This window comes from Astatotilapia calliptera, chromosome 18 (genome assembly GCF_900246225.1).
Source record: "Astatotilapia calliptera chromosome 18, fAstCal1.2, whole genome shotgun sequence".
Classification (NCBI taxonomy): domain Eukaryota; kingdom Metazoa; phylum Chordata; class Actinopteri; order Cichliformes; family Cichlidae; genus Astatotilapia; species Astatotilapia calliptera.
The window spans coordinates 2253997-2262500 of record NC_039319.1 but is presented as its reverse complement, the minus strand read 5'-3'; the positions used below and the strand labels follow the sequence as shown (position 1 = coordinate 2262500).

Here is an 8504-nt window from a genome sequence, read left to right as displayed (position 1 = left end):
GAAATCAGTTTTTACTCCACTGCTGCTGTTTAAAAAGAAGGACGTCACTTTGTTTGTTCACTATACATCAGTCAGAGACTCTGGGACACATTTTCTGTAATTTCAGTGTTTTTAACCGTCTCACATGTCTGACAGGCCCAGCTGACAGGCAGCATTCATGCTGAGCATTCAGATTTACTGCTGCTGATGTCACACCACATGTGAAACAAGCTGCAGGTTTTGGTTCTCTGTTCAGATGAACGACATCTGATGTTCTTGTCCAGGAGCGACAGCCTCACTGGCTGCTGGAGTTTTTAGTTTGAGTATCTGCAGAGCTGCTGCACGATTTCACTGCTGTTCCTAATAAAGTGTCTGGTGAGTGCATGTCTCCATTAGGTGGAAGTGGAACCTAAATTCTACCTGAGAGGAAACACAACAAACGGACAGTGGGTGACACAGAGTGGGTTTTACTGGAGAAACGGTGCGTTTGTGTGAAATCTGCTGCAGAGGAAACTGAAGCTTTCTGTCAGACTTTAAGTTTCAGCTGCAAACCAATTCAAACTGAAAGAAAACGTTTGCTTGCGTTGCGTTTGCGGGCTGCAAGCTGAACTGGAAGCAGCGCCTGCTTGTTGAAAACAGTCAAAAGAGGAAGTGATGAAGTCTCTGAAAGTTTGGCCTAAATTTAAAAACAGAGGAAGTAACGCAGACCGAGCAGCTCGGGTCAGGTAAGAAAGACACTGGGTGAAAATAAGAAGTCCAAGCTGCACCGATAACACATACCCAAACCAAAACATCTATTCTGAGTTCGTCTTCTTCTGACAACGACAGAAAACCTCTTAATGTTTCATCAAGCTCACATTTAGCTGCAGAGGAAGTTTCCACAGCGCTCACATGAAACTCTGAGCATTTACGTGAACTGCTCCTCTAATCCTTGGCGATTTCCTCTTTATCTGCGGCACAGCTTCAGTCGCTTAAAGCCTGCCCGTGTAGTAAATGGCCTGTATTTATATAGCGCTTTTCTAGTCCCTAAGGACCCCAAAGCGCTTTACATATCCAGTCATCCACCCATTCACACACTGGTGTGCAAAGTTCAAGTTCATTTCAGCACATTCTTGTAAACTTTCTCTGCAATCACCTCTTATTATAACACCTTTGAAGCCGTCTCCTGATCTACAAGTGTGACGGAGCACAAAGCAGCCGACACAGGAGAAAAACCTCACCTACACTGATGTGCTAAACCTCACATTCTCACTGAAGTCTTTCTGCAGAGTCCCAGCTGGTAAATGTACTGATCTGCTGACAGATAGACCAGAATAATACACGTGATACATTTATAAAAGTCTTTTCTTTATTTATCCTCAATCTGAGTCTGCTGCTCTGTTAATCTCTGAGAATATTCACAAGCTGTAAAGATATCCTCGATCATGTGTCGTGCTGTGCAGAAATAAATGAGATGTCAGAGTGTGAAGCTGCTTCTCTCTGCTTGGTGTCAAACTAAAGTTCCTCTTATGCTGAATGAACTGCGGCGGGTATCAGTGATTAAGTTGAATATAAAAACCAGTCAGACGTCCTGTTTTACTTCTTTAAAGTGCTAATAACGGAGTTTTGTGTTCGGTGTTTGGTCAGTTGGGAGCTAAGTGGGTGTTTAAAGCAGCTGAGCTAAAATTAACAAATCTTCCCCGCCATTAATAACTAACCCGCTGAAATGTGATGTTGTTTTAAGGAACATGTGGTTTGCAGAAAATTCTTTATGAGGAACCGTTCATCCCGACAGTTTGAAGCAGATTCGTTAGAAATGAGTGTGCGCTTCATTTTCCCCGCCAGGTCTTTACTTCAGACTCAGAGCAGGAAACTGAGCCTGTGATGTGGGGGAAACATCACTTTCTTTCAACCAACCACCAGCGCAGACGAGTCGCCGCCCAAACAAGCTGGACAGGGCGTGCCTACTGCAAGTACTGTATATAAAAGATGGAGGGCGGCGTTCTGAGTGTTGCATCCAACCAAATCTGATTAAGATCCTACACTCAGCAACACCGAAGCTCAGACTTGGTATTCTCTCAGTGCATTAACCTCACTGCAGTTACATTAGTGGTCAGATAATCTCACTAAAGCCTCCCACAACACAAACACAGTCCAGTAGTGAAGTTCAGGAACTCGGGTCAGCTGAGGTGAAGCTAAGTTTTGGTATCAGGCGGAAAAGTTTTAACATGAGAGTCTCACTGCTGGAGCCTCCAGTGGGCATTAGAGGAATTGCGGCACGTGGCACAGAAGAACCAGTCAACAAAAACAAAACTTGACATTAAGACGTTCCAAACTGACACGTTTCACAAAATTAGCAGCTTGACCCTGATGTAGACTTTGGTAATCCTGCACAGGTTTCAGGCTCCAAGTCTGTTTGGAGCAGGTGAATAAAGCTAACACGGGGCCAAAACAGCTCAAACTCTGAGAGAAACCTTTTCAGAGCATGTGGATGTGAACCACAAACAGCAAGACTGCTGGATGTTAGAGGATGGAGGAGTTATACAAGGATGGAGGCACAGAGGCTGTTTGTGCTGATGTGAGGACAGTCTGAGGCTCTGGTTTGGCCTGAGGTACCAAAAACACTCTTTTACAGATTTTACACATTTACCATCAGAGAAAAGCATCAAACCCTTGAATCCTGACATTCAACGAGTTAAACTGAGAAAATGTTTTTCTCCTGAAAGCTTCACGACTAATTTACACTGTGCTGATAGTACCACTGTACTCGAGTATATCACTGCCTGCATTTATCTGTCAGTTACTGTTTGCCAGCACGAAGCTCTGCCACCATCAGTCCGTGCAGCAGCCACACCGAGCTGTGATCACCTGTCGGTGACTCTCAGCTGACATGAAACACAGGAGAGCAGAAATATTCAGGCAGAAGAGAACGAAATGACGACGACTCAAATGTCGAAGCATTTGCAATAAAACGCATCTGAGGTCTCAAAGTTCAGCGTCGCTGTGCACCAACTTATTTTTGCTTGGTGGTGATTCTAATTATACTTAAGTGAAACAGCTCGAACTTCCTCCAAACTCTGCTGATGTGCACATAAACCAGATTGTTCTGGTTAAAAATGTAGTTGTTTGTGTTTGCTGCGTGAGATGTTCCTCCCTGCTGGAGATTTGATCCAACATTCACTGTGAGATGGCTTCATTTAAAACGACTCAGAAAACATCATCTTACCCGCTTAAAGCAGCCGAGTTACACCAGTTGGTTTATTCAGTGTGCAGAACTGAAGTGACGTTAAAAGATATCCCAAAATAAAAGAGCTCGGCTTCAGACTACTCTAGGTCGGCACATTTTATTTCAAAATGTGCCGACCTGTGAGTTACGTCGACTTAATGTAGAGAACAACGGCTAAAGAGCTCTGAGTTAAAGACTTTACACTAAATAAAGGCCGAGTTTGTGTCTCCTCCCAGGATCGAGCGGGACATCAGTCCGTGAGGTGAAGGTGTTAACCGCTGGACCGCAGAGGCACGACAAGTCATACAAATCATGTCTAAATATTAGACACTGGTATCAACTAATGCACTTCACATCACCTAAAACCAAACGCTGAGAAGTTGGCTTTACTTAAAACATCAGTAATGTCAGCGTCATTGAGTCATAGTTACTTATATTTACTTAAGTACTTAAGGGTCGAAAGTTACATCTGCTTAATATAGAATCAGTTAATATGACTTTCGTTTTTACAGCTAACGAAGAAACTCAAACACTGAATACAAGTAAACCTCAAACGTTTGTATATTTTAAGTTTAAAGCAGTTTATTAAACTTTATTTCAGGACATTTTCTAATAAAATAAACTCACTGCCTGAAAAACTGACTTAAGCTCACTTTTAGAGGTGCGAGTTAAACTAGCAGGTTAGTAAATTTAGGAGAACATAAGTTGAAGCTCATCAGCTGGGACACTTTCCACAGATAAGAGAGTTTATATCGTTTCATAATCTGCAGCTGGTGTTTTGGTGAAGATCAGTGGATTGAACGTGTCTGCTGTTTGATGGTTGTCAGGTTTTACGCCCGTGTTTGATAAATGAAGCTCAAACACAACTTTAAACAGTAAGAGTTTAACTGGATTCCATCAGGATCCATAAACAGTGATGTGCAGCTGACACGGAGCTGCTGTGCAGTAAACACGGAGTCGGCCATGATGATGCTGACAGTTTCACTCATCAGTGCGCGCTTCTCCTTTCTCCTCCGCACTTTCAGCGGAGACTCTGCTCCTCTTTCAGGGAGTCTCAGAGCTGTGAGCCCGCTTCAGGAGCTTCGTCTGCTGCGTCAAACTGTGATCACAGAGCTCCTCGCGCCGCCCGACAGTCGGGCTGACCGGAAGCAGCGCGTGCCAGCGGCTCCGGCTCTGTCTGCGTAAAAACGCGTAACCGAGCGGCTCGTTCCCCGCGGCACACACACGCCGCTTCGCCCGGAGCGCCACGGAGCTCCAGATTGGCGCTGAGGCGCATTTGAGCCGTGATCCGCGGACAGAGGCGCTGCGGCTGCAGGAAGAGGAACTTTTTACCCTGCGGAGTTTTTCTCGGAGTCTGCAGATTGCAGGACCTGACATGTCTGATCTGAGACCAGGATCCACCCAGAGCACTGGTCGCCCCCCTCCTCCCTGCAAATCCACCACCACCCTCCCTCTCCCCACAACACGGCCCCCCTCTGCCCTCCTCACCTTCACTGATAGCTGATCGATAGCTGCGGATCGATGCCGTGCGTCCGGGCTCCGGTGTGTCCGCGGTGGTCCAGGTGTCTCCCGGCGGTCCGCCTTCTCTACATGCTGCGCGAGTGTGAACCCGGAAAACAACCGCGCGGCACTCCGTTAACTATAAAAGGAGTGATTTCCTCAGGAGGAACTGAGCGAGCAGCCAATCAGCGAGCCGTGACGGCAGCAACTGCAGCTGCAACCTCACGGTCGACCGACGGAGGCAACCCGAGCTCCGGTGCAACTAAAACACAAAAGCAGAGCCTCGAGGCACGAGTCTGCGCACTGCTGCAGTCTCACAAACACCAGGCATCACCAGAAAGTAGCTCCACGGGTTTTATATCACAACCATCGTCACGGAGACGTCACAGCAGAGTTATAACAACTCCAGGCTGTCCGAAGAAATCATAAAAACATCGTTTCCGTCAGTCAGCCGCGTGTTTGTGTCTCTGCTGCGCACACGAAACACTCTGCATCCATCACTCCACAAAACTTATAAAACACACAGTAACTACAGACTCGTTTATGGCATCATGTGTTTTAATCTCTGTGCTCTGATTGGTAAATTCTTGGTCAGTATTTTATTATTTTATTCTATTTTATCTTATTTTATTCTATTGTTTTTCTTCATCTTTGCTGCTCTCAACTTTGAAATGTCCACTTCCCACGCGTGGGACTAATAAAGGTTTATCTTGTCTCAATAAGAAGTCTCATTTACAATATCACAGCTGTCCTGAATATAAGCAGGCAGCAAGACGCTGATGCTGAAATCTGTCCACAAATTTCGACTGACTGTTCGGTGTGTTTGAATCTTTAATGTGTGTTCATAGCCTGACCACGGATCCACCAATCATAGCATAAACAGATGAAACGTAAGAAAGAACACGTTACAGAAAGTCTAGAGGAACTATATAAGCTATAAGTTCACAGCGTGGAGGTCTTGGTTGGTGGTGTCTGTGTGGCCTGTTCCCCTCCCACACTGCAGAGACGTGCTTGTTAGCTCAGCTGGTGAGCTGTGCAGGGTGTAGCTCGCCTTCTGCCTGTGACAGCTGGGATGGACTGATGGACGCTACATGTCAAAAAGCTCCACAAGAATCTAAGTTCATCTTTAAATAGCACAACAAGGCACCGTGGGCGGTGTGGTGAAGCAACTTTTTCATAATATTCCATAAACTGTATTTGAAAACTATTCACTTGGTATGTTTTTGCAAATCAAAAGTTTGCAATTTTAATCATTTTCAACTGTAACGTCCGTTTTCTTTTCTTAACCACGATTCCAGTTCCAGGGTCACGATTAGCTGGAGCCTCATAGGCTGACAGCTGGGTAACACCTGGATGCTCATTTTCACCTAAATATCATATAACCACATGCTGTGTCACATGATCCACTTTAAATGACTCTCTTTGCTTTGTGTCTCATTTAGTTTTATCCTAATTTAAACCTCATCCTCCTCTCAGTCGTCTGTAGCCTCTGCAGGACTTTACACTCATTCTCCTTAAACAGCAGACATTTTGCACTGTAATGCATAACAGTGACCACAGCTGACGGGCGATAAAGTGTCAGCACAGATGCCTTTTCTTTCAGTTTCACACAGTGACACAGAAATGTTCACACTTGTTGCCTTTTTAAAGTTTGGGGTGAGCTGGTGGACCCAGACTGAGAGGCAGAGGAGGAAGTTGCAAGCAAGAGGTGGCAGACGAGGAGGAAGAAGAGGAGCAGGATGAAGAAAAACACTGTTCGAACATGTTCTTGTTGATTAATGAGACTGAGTAGGGCAAAGAGTTCAACCCACTCAGATCCTCTGTGGTCACGATAATAAAGAAGAAAAATAGCTCATGAAAAGCAGAAAAAGCCGGAAGACTCAAGAGTGTCAATTCAGTTCTGTTCAGTTTAATTCAGCTTGATTGAATTTTATTTGTGTAACACCAAATCACAGCAGCAATTGCTTCAATGCACTTTATATTGTAAGTTAAGACCTTATAATAATAGAGAACAAGCCCCAGAGATCACATGACATCATATGAGCAAGAGTTTGGCAACAGTGGGAAGGAAAAAACCCTTTTAAAAGGAAGTAATCCCCAGCACAACACGGCTCAGGGAGGGGCGGTCATCTGCCATGACAGACATAATTCAGTACTTTGTATGTGAGGAGCAGGATTTTAAATTCTGGATTTAACAGGAAGCCAAAACAGGAGAAATCTGCTCTCTCTTTCTAGTCCCTGTCAGGACTCTTGCTGCAGCATTTTGGATCAGCTGAAGGCTTTTCAGGGAGTTTTTAGGACATCCTGATAATAATGAATTACAGTCGTCCAGCCTGGAAGTAATAAATGCATGAACTAGATTTTCAGCGTCACTCTGAGACAGGATATTTCTAACTTTAGAGATGTTGCACAAATGGAAGAAAGCAGTCTTACATATTTGTTTAATATGTGCGTTGAAGGACATGTCCTGGTCAAAAATGACTCCAAGGTTCCTCACAGTGTCACTGGAGGCCAAGGTAATGCCATCCAGAGGAAGAATCTGATTAGATACAATATTTCTTTTTTTTTTTTTTTTTTTTTTTTTTCTAAATGACATCAGAAACAGCAGTATGCGACATTACGTGATGGCAGAGCTTCAGTTCATCCTTTGTCATTTTTTTTTTTTTTTTAAATAAATAGGACAGGGGGAATGAATGAGAGAAAGAGGGGGAGAGAAAGAAAGAAAACCAAAGGGGAGAAGAGACGGTGAGAAGGGGGGGGAAGAGAGAGAGAAAAAAAAAAAGAACTCCTGGGTCACCTGTATGGAGAAAAAAAAAAAAAAAAAAAAAAACAAACAGAGGAGACAGCAAACAACAAAGAGCAACATAATAATAATAATAAAAAAAGCACCATCACAATAAACTAGCTAGTCATAGATATCAATATTTACTAAATAATAAACGATATTGTGCAGCACGCAAGATAGACAGCGCACAGTGTGCTTTGAGGCAGCAGCCAAGAAAGCTTTAGTCCGCGTCTGTGAATACCCATGTGTGCATACCTGTGTGGATCAGCATGCTTGCATTCCAAAGGTTTCTCCATGTAATGATCTGCTAGGGAGTGTGGGGGGGCCACAGCCCCGTCCTCCAGGGTGTGAAGCGGGTATGGAGGAGATCAAAACTCCAGACATCCACAGGCCCCCAGAACACAAGAGACCAAGGAAGACCAACAGAGGGGCAGCCGCGCCACTGTTCCAGTAAGAGCTGAGGAGAGTCCCAGATGAGGGCTCGCCCAGCAGCCGCGGAGCAGAAGTCAGGGGGAGTTGCAGTGACGCGCCCGTGAGCTCCGCCGGCCCCCAGCTGTGCCTGAGTGACCGAGCCCTAGGCCGAGAGGCCGGGGGCATTTAGAGATGTTGCGCAAATGGAAGAACGCAGTCTTACATATTTGTTTAATATGTGCGTTGAAGGACGTGTCCTGGTCAAAAATGACTCCAAGGTTCCTCACAGCGTTACTGGAGGCCAAGGTAATGCCATCCAGAGTAAGAATCTGGTTAGATACCATATTTCTAAGCTTTTCAGGGCCGAGTACAATAACCTCAGTTTGATCTGAATTAAGAAGCAGAAAGTTAGTGGCCATCCAGGTCTTTATGTCTTTAAGACATTCCTGCAGTTTAACTCATTGGTGTGTGTTATCTGGCTTCATGGACAGATAGAGCTGGGTGTCATCTGCATAGCAGTGAAAATGTATGCTATGTCTTCTAATGATACTGCCTAAGGGAAGCATGTATAATGTAAACAGAATTGGTCCTAGCACTGAACCCTGTGGAACTCCATAATTAACC

General features: G+C 44.8%; 1 protein-coding gene across 1 annotated transcript in view; it reads right to left on the bottom strand.

The window, feature by feature from the left end:
* Positions 1-4916, bottom strand: part of LOC113010306 (protein FAM49B-like) — a 14897-nt gene extending 9981 nt beyond the window's left edge. Inside the window, exon 1 of the mRNA XM_026149334.1 lies at positions 4673-4916. The gene's annotated coding sequence lies outside the window, so the exon portion shown is untranslated. The remainder of the gene's footprint in view (positions 1-4672) is intronic.
* Between the last annotated feature and the right edge of the window lie 3588 nt (positions 4917-8504).